The following is a 16034-nucleotide window of genomic DNA, read 5'->3' on the forward strand; positions in this document are numbered from 1 at the left end:
TCATGCCTTTTTCTCATGTCCCCCGTGTTTGGCTCATTGCCTCACTTCTACTTTTGGGTTTTGGCTGCAGTAGATGATCTGGGATTAGATAGCCCTGGAATTTCTATATGAACTATGAAGCCTGGCACTTGAGCAGACAACTCAATTACTGCATTAAAATGATGATTACTGCCTCTCAAAGAAATATGAGGCAGCAGCCTAGTCTGTAGCAGGGTATATGTGCTGTCACTTGGTGAAATGCATTTTAAGCCTCATCCTCATGTAGCTGCTATGCTGGATTTTATCGGGCATATCTCTACCATGAAACTCATCATGAAAGTAGAGAAAGGTAGTGAAGAATACTGATGCTACTGTGTTGTAGTATTAATAGCAGCAGGTGAACTGTGTTTCAGAGCAACTGTGTTAAGCAGCAGCATCGTAGCTGTATTGTTGTAGTCCTCCTAAGGTGATCCCAGCTCATTACCATCACAGCTGTTCGAAGTGAAGTGACAAAGCTCGTAAGTCCTGGGTGCCTCTGTCTTCTGACAGGCTGGGATTCATTGACATTTTCACCGCAGCTATACAGATAACTGTGCTGAGGGTGTCCCCTGGTCCGACTTCAAGTGGGAGCGAGGGCAAGCTGCAGATGTCTCTGGCCAAACGCACCAGGGCTGTGTTCCTGTCACATCCTATATGCTAAGGAAGGGTTGAGTGAGACCCGCGCCATGTGGCAGCCCTCCGAGGAGTGCCCCGCCGCCGCCGGCAGGCGTGGGTGGCTCCTGACTCACCGCGGCATCACTGCCCGCTGCCACGGTATGCGGAACTGCGGCCTGTGCAGTTCAGTGGGTGGCACTTTCTTCTCCTGAGTCATGGTTGACTGAAATTTTGCCTTCTGGATTGCATGTGCTTATTTTTCCCCTCCTTGTTGCTGTGCCTTTTACTTCTTTCCTGACTCCGAAAAAAAAATAACGGTAGAGCAACAATAGCAAAGGTGGATGTTCAGAGAACTGTGAAAATGAGTCTGGAAGTATGCAACTGGATTTAATTTTTATTCTTGACCTCCTACACTTTGATTGTGACCCTGAATTTCTGATTCATAAGGCAGCATCCAGTTTGGCTTGCACTGGGTCTGATCCAGAGAGGTATCAAGCATTCCTTTAACTCCCAGGAAAATCAGAGCTGGGATTTCCATGGTCGTGAGTATGAGCGGAGTGTTCAGCAATTCACAGCAGGCTGCTGGGGGCTCGAAAGGTTGTATCGCTATGCAGACAGTGTTAATGTGACACCGTCCTCTTCCCTTACGTATTCAAAAGGCATTTTGTGGTGTGTGTGTGGCAATGCACAAGAGATGCCTTCACGGGAGAACACCCTGCAGAAGTTGACTGCCTCAGAGCCAGCACAGTGGTCTGGGTCTTCCTGGCAGAGAGATTGACTCCATGTCAGGATCTGGCAGGCTCTTTGCCGCTAGCCAAGGTCTTGTGGGACAGTGTGCCCCCTGAGCTTTAGGGTGACAGGGAAGAAGGTGGCAACTCATCTGGTGAGCCCGATATCATGGGCAAAGGGTTCCTACCTCGTTGTAGGTTCTCCTTCTGCATCTCTCTTTCCAGCATCAAACCGCAGTTGTTATTTTTCAGTGTTGGGGTAGGAGGGGAGATGGGGTTACAGCTGGACTCTTCCATCTTGATAATGTTTTCCTTGAACATTATTAAGAAAGATTATCAGAGTATGGAATTCAGAGGAGTGTTAACTCATGTTTTGAGATCATGCATCCTATATAAAATAAATCTGAATGATTTATAGCCTGTGTTGCCTTGACCCTTGTGTCAGGCTTTGCTGTTACGGATCCAAACAGGCAACCGTCTAGCAGGAGAACCTCTGCTTTAGAGCCAGAGCGCTATATCCTGGGGCATTCTTAATGAAGCACCATTTATATCATGGTGTGGGAAGCTGGGGCCAGCCTTCCTTACCCCATGCTTAAAAATTATACTCTGAGGGATATGAAATGTGACCCACACATCCCCAAGAGCAGTGAGAAGATAGTAGGTCTGCAGGGGTGCTGGTGCTCCAGCTCCGCCTGGCCAGGGGTGGGCAGAGCACCATGTCCTGGGGTCATCTGCAGCACAGTCATGGCAATTAAACTGCTTGAGAGTGGCGTGAACTTGGCGTGAATATGCTTTCATGTCCCACTTCAACAAACCCTCAGGGAATTGGAGTTGTCTGAGTCCAGAAGAGAAAGTTTGAGATTTTCAGAAGGTCTCAGAGTTCAGACTGGTCCAGGGCTGCCAGCTCCTCTGCCTTGTGTATAGGGAGAATAAAGTCCTTTAGAGGTTTCCAAAGCAGCAGATTGAACAGCATCCCTCTCGTTCCAAACACGAGCAGTGAGAAAATTCATGGACAAACTGAACTGTGTTTTGCATGAGGTTTGTTTAGTCAGTGAGTCTGATCAAAATTTTCAGCTTTGGTACCACTTATGATGGTACATCTCAGTGAATCTTCCTCTTAAGAAAATCTGCATATGTGGGTTTTCTTCAGATATAATAAATTAGTAGGTATGATATATCCTTAATCATGACACAGTCTATTTGAGAATACATTTCTTTTTTAATTACAATGGTTGAATTTTACCTCTTTATTGGTCAAAAGAGATTTTTAGTAGAAATAAGAAAGTAAAACCAATTCCTTATTTAAATATATCACAGATAATTTAGTTTGATGAAAGCATGCTAGATATCCTGAGAGGCTCTAGAAGACAAGCATATATTTCAAAGATCTCTCACTCCTGCAGATCTTCATTGCAGTTATCTGCACATCATCCTCACCTTCGTTACCTGTTGTCTCCCTGGTAGACGTTTGCAGCTGCAACAGCTCTGTGCTCTTGAATCCCCTAGTAATGCATATGGATTCTGTGGTTTGACAGATACTGATACGTGAGTTTCTAGTGGAACAGATACAGTTCGATAGCATAAACTCTGTGGCAGTTTTGGATGCTGGTATTCTTTGTCATTCCCTTTGAACTCCATTGTCTGCAAAACTTGTTCAACAGTGGGCTCACTGTCAGAGTCCTGCTCACTAGTTCATGCAGTGGAAGATGAAATAATTTCTATGTGGCAAAACTGACTGGAATCAGCTTCACGCTTGTAGGGCAGATTTGGTGATACCAGTAGATGCATGTTAGGTCCAGGAAGATGGTATATGAATTCCTACAATACCTGGAAAAGGGCTGGTGAACGCCAGTTTTCTTTTGCCGCAAAACTTCCAGCAGCATTCTGCTTCCAGCCAACTGATGTGCTGGATGTATCAGTCCCAAGAGAGCACACTGCTACGTGCATGTCCGCGACCCTTGCTCGTGTCTGTATTGCAAGCTGCTGATCCTCTGGGCTGGCAGTATTGCTGCTAAACCCAGGTGGAGTATTAAAAACTTCTATCTAAAGCCAAGGTAACAACTGACTTTGTACCCATTATTTAAGGTGAGCACTGTGTGCAAAGTAATGTGTCCCCCCATCCCCATATAAGTTTGGGTTTCTTCATAGCAGTTTTGCTATCAGCTAGTGAACAATGAAGACTGCTCCAGTTCAACTGCTCTGTGTCCTTTGTGTGGCTCTGAAGACAAGGTACAGCCCACAGTCTCAAAAACCATCTTTGTTTCTACCATTCATCTGTTGGATCAGGTTTGGTCCATCAGCTTTACAGGCAGGTGGTGTAGGAAGGTTAACTGTTGTATGCTACCAAGAATTACCGTGTTCCTTTTTCCTACTGATCCGTCCAAGTGTTGCCTGTGTCTAAGGAAAACAGTCTATTGGCTATGGAGGTGTTTCTAGTATCCAGCTATCTGCTTTCAGCAGCAGTTAACGTATTTCCAAATAAACCCCTGTCTGATTCGAATATGACCTGCTTTCCAGAAGCTTTGCCATCCCTTTCTGTTGATGTCTGAAAATGTTTTAAGGTTACGGGGCCTTTTGTTGTTGGACATCTGGCCAAGACATTTCTACGAGGAAGGATAACTCTGTCAGGGTGATTCTTCTTGAGATTATCACCTAGTTGTTCCCCTGCTTGATATGCCTGCAGAAGATCATCAGTAGTGCCAGGCCAGCCATCTGACAGACGGGAGCTCACTGATCAACATTTACTGTATTTATTAGTTGTTCTGAAATATTTCAAGCAGGGTTTCGGCATCTGCCTGGCCTTTTGAAATCGTAGGTGTCCACAGATCTCTGCAGGTTGGAATCACCCCCTCATACCCTATTGCTTGCTCGTCTCATAAAGGTGATGTGCTACTCAGCAGATGGGTGGGATGGACTGAGAGCTGCCAGTGGAAGCAGCTCCTTGAACATGAACATCCTTGTTGTCTTCCCACTGGCTGCATCTCCTAGGATTTTTCCAAGGGCTTTTGCAGTGTGAGCTGAGCCAAGGGTTTGTCTTTGCCAATGGGCATATGGGCAGCTGGGTGATTACTGGGTTGATGGTTTGTTTGCATACAAAGAACCAGATATTAGTATAGTCATTAATATGACTATATTGAACTATATGACCATATTAATATGACTGTAACAAGCTAGTCATTAATAGAGTTCAGCTGTCAGGAAAGGAGTGATGGCACTGGTCAGATCCAGCGACAAAGCTCAGACCCTTCCCTGGTTGTCAGTGTCAGTGCCACTGCCTCAGGCTGAGAAATCCCGAATGCATTTCCATGACCACCACGTCTTGGAGAACTGACGAGATTTCAGACAGAGACCTAGTTTGTGAAAATGAGTAATTATAAAAGACTGCATTCAAAAGTGCTTGACAGATGTTATCTCTGCCAGTATGGGTATATTTAAGTCTTTCTTCCAAGCGGGAAACTTGCACTAAGATTTACAAGGGCTGCGTGAATAAGAGCAGTAGCAGAAGGTGGTGAAGCTGGCACTATGGCAGCCAGCTTTCATTTCTAGCAAACATCTTGCAAAGCAACTTGTGTGGGAAAATTTTCACAAATAAAAATGGTTTCCAGGCTTTACAGATAAATCTCTTTGGCTTAGATTTTGCCATCAGAGACAGCACTGGTCACTTCGTAATAATCACCATGGAATTATTTTCTGGTGCTAGGAAGTGAGAAGCTTAATCAAATGAAATGGCCGTGTCAACCATTTCAGCGTTCAATCAACTGAGTACGGAAATACCAGTGGATGTAGGTAGGCACTGCAGAACATTTCCAGAACATGTGTCAAAAGGGGAGCACTGAGTTAGTTTGGATGTCTACAGTTCCTGATAAAGAGCCACTGGGAGAGCTCATGATTTAGATTTTCTTTGCAAAGCTGGGTAACTTTCAGCTATTGGATTAATGTCAAACTCTCCTGATGAATTTTCTGCCTGTGTTTCCTGAACCAGAGGCTGGGACATAGCAGTGTGCATGAGGACAAAGTGGTGCTTTCTTCAGAAGAGACTATCAGTTGCTTACCCTAATGCAAAAATGTCCTTTGGAAAGGAAGAAGGGAATAAACTGTGTAGGAAGCAAGCACTGGCCTCAGTTTGACTTACCATATGTCTATAATCAGGAAAGAAGAATTCATATTCCAGTATGCTAACCGTAATTACCAAGAAATGAAGTCAATCCTTGATGATGGTAGCATTAAAAGATGCTGCCTTAGAGGCACAGGGTCTACTTTTCTTATCACCCTGAAGTTGAGAGAGTTTGACACAGAGATGCTTTAAATTTGCAAATCATAGTACTTAACATCCAGGACTGTGACACAGAGCATTAATTATGATCATAGCTTGTTATGTTGGGGAATGCTCGAGGTGCTTATCGTGTAAGAGATGAGGATCTTCTTTTTTCTGTTCTGGGTAACAGTTTGGGTTTCCCCAACGGGCTCGAGAGCGCTGTGGCATTAGGCTGGAAGTGACAGTATGAAGGGTTAACAGAGTTTCTGCACCAATTTACACTTTTCTTTCATCAAAGTCTTTGATGGGGCTCTGTGTTTAGTGTTTTCTGACAGCACAGAAAGATCAGTGACTGCGTGAAACACATTTGGTTTTCATTTGCACTTTTTATGTGTCTCTTGTAATCAAGAGGCAATGCAAACTCCAGCTTGTGGTTTATTGCTATTGCTGTCTTCCCTTGAGCTCTCAGAGCAAAGCAGGTTGGATGAGAAGCAAAATGAGACCAGTTTAATAGCAATAGCCAGACAGTCAGCCAGAAATAGCTGTGCTATAGGAGATAGAGTAAATAAAATAATCCTGTCAAACTCCGTTGCAGTTCAGGTTTCCAAATGGGAAGATAAAAGAGACATTTCTGAGCCCTTTTAGTGTAAGAAGGTCTAGTTCCCGTATCACTTCTGTTAGAAACATTGAGGTAATCTTTGCACCAAAACAACGGCCCTGCTTTTATTACAAGCTAAATGGGTCTCACACAGCTAGCCGAAAATCTTGTTTGCAAACACAGAGCAGTACTGGGACAAGTCTTATTACTTCAAGTGGTTTTTGACCCACAAGGAACACTGTTTGACTTTTGCAGCACCTCCCACTCCTTCTCTTTTCCTCCCAGGAACATCAAGCTCCATGAAATGCCATGTTTGGGATCAGGCCTGAGTCCAGCCTGCAGCAGGGTGGGAAAAGAGGTCAGACTGTGTTTCACCATTTTCAAACAGCAGCTTGGTAGAGACTCAGTGGTGTGCTGCGCTGACAGGCAAGGCGTGCTGCTCTTGGAGCTAGTGAGCTAGTGTAAGATGCCCAAAGAAAACACACTGGTTTGGTCACAACCCCAAAGCAAAGTATAAAATGAAGTTTTTAGACAACGGTGTTTCCACAGCCCCACTGACGTAGCCCTGATTCATGCCCAGCTGATCAGTCGGTGCTGTCTGCCGGCAAGAGGTTTCTGTGGGTCCAGACCGTAGAGCATGGCAAGGAACTTTGATCCCCCTGTCAGTCTCCTTGGCTAGCAGATAGCTGACCACGAGGGATGAATTCCAGCAATTGACAGGATACATATTAAAAACAGTTATGAAAAAGTACTTTAGCTTTCAGATACGGCATATTCAAGAAAAGAAAGCATTCCGTAGTCAAAACAGCCCTGAATGCTTTGCTCGTGACCCTTTTGCAGGAATGTGCCGTGCCAACTGTGTGCCCTGCGCACAGTTTTGCAGGAGGACTCGTGCCGATGGGCTGCGCTGACCGGAGCCAGCAACCTGCAGCAACCACAACCTGCTGGCCTTCTGCTGGCTCGGGGAGGCAGATGCTGCCTTTTCCCTGCTCCATGTGCGATAGCGGAGAGGGAAGAGCAGACTCCAGAGAGGTCACTGGGATGCAGGAGGTGAAGGGAGAAAAACATCAGAGCCAGCTGGAGGAGGGTGGGAGAAGGCTTGAGGTTGTTAGTTGGCAATTCAATGGTAATATCCAGAAAGGGCTGAATTTAGCATCCTTCACAGTCGACGTTTTCTTTTCTGAGCAAGGAACAGGTTGAGCCTACTCATATAGCCGTACAGATATGCAAGATGCTATACAATATACTCTGTGCCTAATTTATCACTCCTGTAATTGCAGTGGGTGTAAATTTGACCCACAAGTGAAACCTCCAGAGCTGAAAATCTAACCCTCTTCCTGCTGTGGCCTTTCAGCAGCACAATTTTAAGCCCCTGGGAGCAAACTGAAGAGACCAGAAAAGCCGAGTGACGTGTCTGCAGAAGGGTTTCCCGTCTCTTCCTGTTATTAGTTCTTTGGAAATGCACTCGCCCTCGCCTCACTGCTTTGCAGCCAATGTGACTGGGCTTGAGGTGGAACAAGGCATCAAAATGCCACTGATGTTCCACTAAATACATTGAACGAAAATAGCATTTCCACATAAATGCTTTCAGCTCCAGTCCTCCCCCACTCGGATCCCACACTGCAGCTTCATGGAGCTGGCAAGGATGAATCAAACGTCTCTTTCCAAACTCAGGAGACAGACACTGCTGAATAATTTGGCAGGAATCTGCCGACCTCCCCAGCACAGCTGTCCTTGTGCAAGGAGAAGTTACGTAAACTGATGTTGCAGAGATTTTGGCTCCCCTCTTCCCATGGCAGCCCCTGGGGAAATGTGTAACAATTTGGCCCATCCTAGGAAGTCTGCGGTAGGAAGCGAGTGGCCGAGGTGGTGTTACATCCTCCTGTTTCTAATACGATTCATCCCATCCCTCATCGCATTTTCAGGTTGTGCTGCACAGACCCCATTTCCCTGCTCCTAAAGGCTGGCGCAGCCCAAACTGCTGTGTCTGACAGGGTGATAACAAAGCTCACAGTCACTGGCATCCAACCACTTAGCAGGGCTTAGGTTTATTTTCTGATACCAAGAATATTTAGGACAAAAGCATTCAAAAGGGTTCATTGAGTTTTATGGTCTCCTTTGGACAGACGAGAGGCCCACTTTTGCAATGCACTCAGCTCCAGCGAGGTCGATGAGAACAGTGCGTAACTGTCCCATGTTAAAAATCAGCCCGCAGTAAGGTTAAGTTAAATGAACAAATGCTACAGAAAACTGTGTCCTTGTGTTCATGAAAAGCAGGCTGGGCTGCTTTCTTCAAAGGGTCGCTTTAAGGTAAATTACATTTTAAAAATGTAGGCTCTGAATCTTTTTTTAAAAAGCCAAAGAACATTGAAAGCCCTTATGACTACAGATACCCAAAGACATGGCAAAGTGGCAGCGTGCCATGCTCTCATTGCTCACGGCAGGCTGGGCAGAGTGAAGACAGAGAGCAGGCAGGCAGGAAAATCAGGACAAATTTCAGGAGTAAATTGAAAAACTCTGCTCACTCCCTCTGCTTCTTCCATTCTGCTCTGCAGTCACTGCCCAGGTCAATGAGAAATCATCAGAGAGGGGGCTGAGACCCACACCTTAGTGCAAAAGACAACCTAGCCTTTTCCAGACCTCGGCCTTTTCCAAATCATGGGTTGGTGTTTGGGTGCAGTTATTATGGACCCTGGTTTAGTCTCTTCCCAATTTCAGCATCAACTAATCACTATTCATCAACTGTTTCAACATCCGCTATTCACCAAGTTGTAGAGCTTGCCTGTAGGTGAGTCTCTCTTCAGCTTCATCCTTGGATGCCCATTCTCCATTGCTACCTGAAGAACACATCATCTTCTGGGCAAAAATAGACTGCAGGGATTGCTGCTTTTTATACTGAGCACGCTGCTACCTTGCGGCCTTGTCTGTGTTGCGTTTCAACTGTTAGTCATTTCAGGCAAGCCCTGGCTTTGCTTTGTCTGTGTATACGCAGTGTAATGCTCTCGGCCTTCCAGCCCCATGAGCGCTTGCAAGGACTGTTGCTTCACCGGCAACACTCCTCACTCCAAGCCATGGTCTTGGGTAGGGAGGAGTGAGGGGAGAAACCCCTCATGCGACTTTGCACTGTCACCCATGCCCAGTGCAAGAGGAAAATACCTCTACTGGGATGATCTTCTGTAAAGCTGTGGTGGGGACAGAGCGATGATCCCCAGCGGAAGAGCCACCCTGTTGCATGTGGCTGAGGGAGCTGGGGTTGTTTTGCTTGGAGTAAAGGAAACTGAGGTTTAGATTGGATATTAGGAAGAATTTCTTCACCGAAAGGGTTGTCAGGCACTGGCACAGGCTGCCCAGGGAAGGGCTTGAGTCACCATCCCTGCAGGGATTTAAAAGACGTGTAGATGTGGTGCTTAGGGACATGGTTTAGGGGTGGGCTTGGCCGTGCTGGGTTTACGGTTGGACTCAATGACCTGAAAGGTCCTCTCCAACCTAAATGATTCTGTCTTACTCAGGCCACCCTTTGCCTGGTAGGAGGGATGGCGAGATCTGTGCCATGCTGTGTCTGCCACCCAAGGGCTGCATCTGCTGCCTGCAGAGCCTCCTCTCTGCCTCCCTTTGGTCTGCCAGCTCCGAATCCCGAGGCATGGGTAACCTATTCTTACAAGGCTTTGAGCTGTTAAAGATCCAACATCAAAGGCTTGCAATGTGTCTTTCACTGATTACTTATTTACACCTCCCAGTAGCCCTGTAAATTAAGCAAATACCATTATCCCATTATAGAGATGGGAAAGGACTAAGGGAGAAGTTGCATTTTGCCCGCAGCCACTCCCTGCCAGCCTCGCGAGCTGCGCTTAGCAGACCTGACTGCATCCATGTACTCAGAGTGCCCAAGTCCTCCCCAAGTCATTTTGAAACTACTTTGCCATTAGAATATGCAGGATTTTGATAACCAGGATGGCCAAGAACCTATATATGCAATGAGAAACTTGTAACGGATTATTCCGTGGTTGGCATCTTTTATGTTGTCAGCTCATAACAGGGATCTAATAACTTATGACTGCAAACGGCTCTTTCTCCACTTGTGTTTTACAGATTATTTGTTTTACTCATGAGAAGTAGAGTGTGACCTAGCATAGAGTAAACCATAGCACTTGAAAAAAATGTGCCATCCTAAAATCATAGCCCTTGCTTAAGACCTCCCCAACCATCCTTGCATGCCACCCACTAAGAAATAAATTGGAGGAGTTTCTGATGGATGAAGATGGCTGCATGCAAAGCTAATAGGAGCAAATGACCTGGGATGCAGACCAGGCCAGGTCTTCTGAAGTGCTTACCTGTGCCCTCTGATGGAGGGGAAAGTTTCCTCCTTAGGTGCTCTGTGCTACTTAAGCCATTGAGTAGCTTTTAATTCTAATGCCATTTTGCGCTAGAATCAACTGCCCAGGCAGATTGCCCTCCGTGTGATTAATGTTATATTGCCTCTGCAGCATCACGGGAGGGTTTGACTCTTACAGGGTCTTGCACAACCACAGCGTGCAAAGGCGGTGCCTGACACATGTAGCTAGGGCCTGGGGTACTCGTGACAGAAAAAAAGCGATTGATTAAAGCTAGAGAGCAGGAGGAGAAAGCAGTACTAAAGATAAGTAGAAGTCCATTTATTAGGAAGAGTTACTGAACAGTCTGATTTACAGGTGCAATCCTTTCTACAGATGTCTATATCCACTGCAGTAATTTGGGGGTAGGTGCATAATTAATTGTGGAAGCCACATCCCATCTTCAGATCTTCAGGTTTTCCAGTAAAAGTTCAGCCTTGGTTTCCTTATGGTGATCACAAATGAGATTTTTTTTTCTTTCAAGCACAGCTAGAGAAAGTCACCTCCCCCCTTCAGAGAGGGGACAGAGAAATGGGGATATTTAAATCAGAGGAAGAGCAGGAGAGAAGGGCTTGAGCCGGTCACCCAGACAGGTACACCCCCCTGCACACAGCCGCTACCTCAGGCGCAAGCACTTCAGCTGTAAACCTCCGACAAAGCAGATGCAGAGAGCAGGATTGCAGTGGGTTTACGTAATATGTCAAAACTTTGTTTTGTGCTCCCATCAAATATTACTTTTTTTGGCTTCATCTTTTTCCTTGTGAATCCTTAGTACATATTACATGAACAGACTGCAGAGCATTATCCAGAAGAGCTTAATTAACCTCAGCTAGGGAAAGAGTAGAAGCTGTAGGGTAAAAAAAGATCATATTTAGACAAATATGTGCAAATGACCTAGATGCATCGATTTCCTTAAGAGCCATGCAATGCAACGTGGATGCTGTCTGCAGAGACCGCAGGTTTGTGTCACTGCCTCTCGTGTTGGCTGTCCCGGTCTGCGCCTTGGGGCTTCTCCCATACCGCCCCTGAAGTCCATACTAATCCTACCTGCTCTCATCCTGTTTTCTCCTCCATCTGTCGCCTTTCTCTTAGACATCATCAAAATGCAGAGCTGGGAAGGACCCCAGGAGATTAGCTGTTCCCTTCACGGGATTAAGTATACTCAGATCATCTCTGATGGATGTTTGTCTAACCTTATTTTTGAAAATCTCCAAGGAATGCTGTCCCAAGACTTCCCTATTTTGTCTGTTCTAGTGTTTAACTACTCTTACAGCTAGAAAGATTTTTTTTCCCAAGTATCTAATCCTGTTCTCCCTTGTGGTAAATTAAGCCAAGCCACAATCAAAATGGAGAATAATTCATCACCAGCCTTCTTAGAAGAGAAGTAGCTTTCACATATTGGAATACCAATAGCACATTCCTTTTTATTTATGTCCTTTCTGGATTAAACAACTCCATTTCTTTGGCCCTTCCCCATGGATCAGGTTTTGAGAGTCTTTTTTTGTATTTTTATATTTTCTTGCTCTTATCTGATTTAACTACAAAAAATAATTTTGTATGACATTCAAAAGTGGACAGTGTAAACCAGCTAGTCATGGTCCTGGCTTAACTATAGACAGGAAAATATATACTATACTAATATAGCCAGCATGTAAAAGAAGGTAAATTCTATAGCTTAATAATTTCTTCCTAATTCTCTCGTATGTTATCCTTGGGATAATCAGGAGTAATAGCAGCAGCCTGTCCCAGCTGCCGTTTGTGCTCTCCCCAAAGCCTGAGCTCCTTTCGACACTGTGGCTACTTACACAGCTGATAAATCTCCATTTTGTCTATACCTATTTGCTTTGTCCTTCCGACACGTAGCACTTACACCAGTCTGTTTAAACAATCCATTTTCATCCTCAGCCACACATCTGCTTTCCTCTATCTTGCGTGTGTGCTTGTTTGATTCAGCTTACGTGCTTGAAGAAAGGCAAGATAGTCCCGCGCTTGACAAGAGTGGTGTACAGAACAACGAGGTTCATTTCTCAACACCGCTACAGGCTCTCTGTCTGCATCTGGCAGAGATCACACAAAGCAGCATTGCTTTCATTGCCTGCATGTTCTCTGAATTTTTATTCTCTTGTCCACATGCATAAAAAGCTCCTTAAAACAGGGGTTTGGCCTTGTTTGCTGTACATGTCTCATACAGCCCAGCTGAATTCCTAAATTTTATTGAAATGAATTACAGTGTAAGCCAAGTGCATTTTCCTATGGTTCACTAAGGAGTTAATGTATGTTATTCTTTAAGAGATGTAGGAACATACATGATAAAATATTCACGGATCAAATAATTACTATGTTTCCCATAGTATGGGTGTTAAAATTTAGTCAGTTAGGAAATAATATCCATTTATTGAGTCTTGGCAAGAAGACGGGAAGAAAGGAGAAGTGGTAGTAGGAAATGCCTAACCTATTAAAGATGACATTATCCAGTTACAGTTATTAATCTGCTATGTGGACTAAACTTTCCTGAAACCAGGTGTGTATAAAGTGTCTTCCGTGTGCAGCCACATGCTATTCACTGAGATGTTTACGTGCTCAGCCACTCTGTGAAAAAGAAAGGGTCTCTTAAAAACTTGGGATATTGGTGCTGGAGTTTATAGTCAAGGAGTGGGGAATGGTCCTCCTTTTGTGGAAGTACAAAGGAAACGCACTGTTGGCACAGGGCAGTGACCTGCACTTGGGTAACGTCAGGAATGGACTTGCTCTGAGCTCTTTACCTTTTCTGTACGTCTTTGAATGGTTTCATCTTCCTCCACATCAGCACCTTTCTCTCCTCTGCGCCTCCCTCGACTCCAGGGGCTGTTTCTCCACCAGAAAGTTCCTGCCGAGCTGGGGGCTGAGAGCTCTGGGGAGAGCGATGGGAGAAGAGAAGACTCGTTTCTTCTAGATTCGTTATTGAAGATTTTTCTCAAAATGAAAGCAAAAGTGGCAGGCAGGAGCTTTGTGCTTACTGTCTTTCCCTCAGTCGCCCATGTGCTTGCTCAATGCTCAAGGACAAAAACGCGGCGTTTCTTCTTCGTGTGTTTTCTGCAAACAGCCTCGATAGCTGAGCTTGTTCTTTCCCACTGTTGCATTCTCACCAACAATAATATTCTGTGGGGCCATTTTATTTCCAAAAGCACTGGTATGATTCCATTATCTCCTCACTGCTCCTTCAATAACTCCTAGGCAACACGGTTATCTTCACATCCGATACTTAGCAACACCTGCAAAACACAGGACCCTCTACAACGCACTGCAGAAACCTTGCGGGAGGCAGCGCTTGTCCCTGCTGCAGCCTTGGAGGGGAAGTGCATGGAGCAGTTCCATCAGACACGTCCAAACCTGATGTATCGTCCTCTGGAAGTATAATGACAACACAAAGCTGTTAAAACATTCAATTAGCATTAGCTATTAAAAATAGCTTGTAATGTTTTTAGTATATGTAAGAAAAAAGCTAATGCACGGAGCATTGTATTTTCAGAGCCAGGTGAGAAGGAGGATTGTGATTATTTATTCTTGTAACACCTTTTATGAACAAATCTCTACATAATCATAAATATTGCATAGAAAAGTATGTTTGATCCCACTTCACCCATCTCGCTTGCAAGGACAGTCTGTTCAGTGCTGTGTTTTGGTAGTTTTCAGCAGCAGTGAGTCGGTTCTCTCTGGGAAGAAGAATAGTTGCTGGTACAGCTAATTGAAGGAGCGCATCTTTTTTCCTGTGAGATTTGTTATCAAGTTTTTTTGAGAATGTGGTGAAGATAAATGCTGTTTCTAAGAACTGGTCCAAGACTCACATTTAAACACAGTGCACAGTATTGATTTAATTGAACAAGTTTAGCGTGATGCTCACAGCCTTTTCTCAGCACTGCACTGGGCACAGAGGGAGAGGAAAGAAGCAATTTTCCGAGTTAGGAAAAAACAGAAAAGATTTTCTATTGCATATTCAGCCTGAAATATCTTTTTCTTATGTTTTGGACAGCATCACTACTCAAAGCCTACATACCAGAGGAAGATATTTGTACAATGCATTAGTTAGTGGATTTTTTTTCTCCCTTAGAGTATTCTAGAGGAAGGATCCAGGTTTTAAAGACTACGAGCTTCTGGACAGTGCCCTATCTCATGATCGTTAATACTGTCTGGCATAGCCATGAGCCAGTTTGCTAAAAAATTATGATGTACAATTTATTTTCAAAGATTAATGATTTGTTTAAAATAATACCTACTGCTTATCTTTAAAAAACCCTCGCTACTAAATCTTATTTGAGTAAATAAATGCTGTACATTGATTTTATTTTTCCTCTTAAATGAATCATTTGATACAGCATTTATCTTTAGGGCACTCTCAAAAATCAAAAAGTATTTAAGTTAATGTAATACATCTAAATATTGGGTTTTGAGAGTGGATAGAGGAAGGAAATCTTGATTGTGTGTTGCTGCTAAATTTGGCTTTTTAAATATGTATGCCTTGTAACTTGGATCACCTTATGTGGTCATGAGTATATAATTAACATTCTATTTTCTGGTGATCACTTTTTGTTATCTGTTCCTATAAAGACATAGAGATGTGAGGCCAATGCTCCTCTTACGCCAGTATAAATCAGGAATAGTTCTAGTAAAGGCAGTACAAAATTTGATGGGCAAAGCCAAGATAGGTATGAAGAGGATAAGGAGGAAAACAGGACATCATCTATTTTTTACTACAGTTTATCAGCATCCACAGTTTCACATCTATGGTTGAATAATAATGAAGACTATTTTACTTCTCCCTTCCCAGTGTGGAGAAATGAGCTGTTGCTGAAAAAGGAATAATCAACTTAGAAAGAAGATGGGGATGAACAGGTTTGGTTGTAAAGGCTGTAAACATCAAGGAGAGAAAAAGAAGAAATTTAAGCTGGATCAAGAGGTTAAAACCAGGGCATAATGGGACAGAGATAGGCTTTGAACTTAGAATTAGGGTGATTTTCTTGCCAATGAGTTGTGTATGAATGGGAAGTGGATGTCAGAGAGCCATCTCCCCTGACTCTGAGATTGTGTTTGGAAAAGAGAGATCTGCATTACCCAGGCTGCACTGCCAAACATGCCTGAGCTGATTTCTCAAGATTTATGCTTCTACACAGCCTCATTTGCAGCACAGGAATCCCAGCCAGCCAGCGGCCCATATTTTCTGGTTTCTCGTCCTATGGAATAGAACTTCCCATCATAGAAAATGATGGAAGAGTGTTACCTACTCAAAGGCATTTCTTCACGCCTACAAGCAAAATTTTGCAGCGTGAGGATTTGTATGTTGTTCTTTTATGCCTATGATCTGCCCTATTTGTTTAGCAGCATCAAATGTATTCACAGCAGATGAGGCTTGAAGAATCTGACCAGGTTTCACCATTACTTCTTTCTTTTCTTCAGCCCTCCCATGAATTTCCTGC

The 16034-nt window shown here is 44.2% G+C and overlaps 1 protein-coding gene across 1 annotated transcript in view; it reads left to right on the forward strand.

Annotated features, from left to right (window-relative positions):
* The window catches only part of ARHGEF9 (Cdc42 guanine nucleotide exchange factor (GEF) 9), a 51676-nt gene that overhangs the window by 23252 nt on the left and 12390 nt on the right, over positions 1–16034 (forward strand). The window lies entirely within an intron of this gene.

This window comes from Cariama cristata, unplaced genomic scaffold (assembly GCF_000690535.1).
Source record: "Cariama cristata isolate BGI_N322 unplaced genomic scaffold, ASM69053v1 scaffold7520, whole genome shotgun sequence".
Lineage (NCBI taxonomy): Eukaryota > Metazoa > Chordata > Aves > Cariamiformes > Cariamidae > Cariama > Cariama cristata.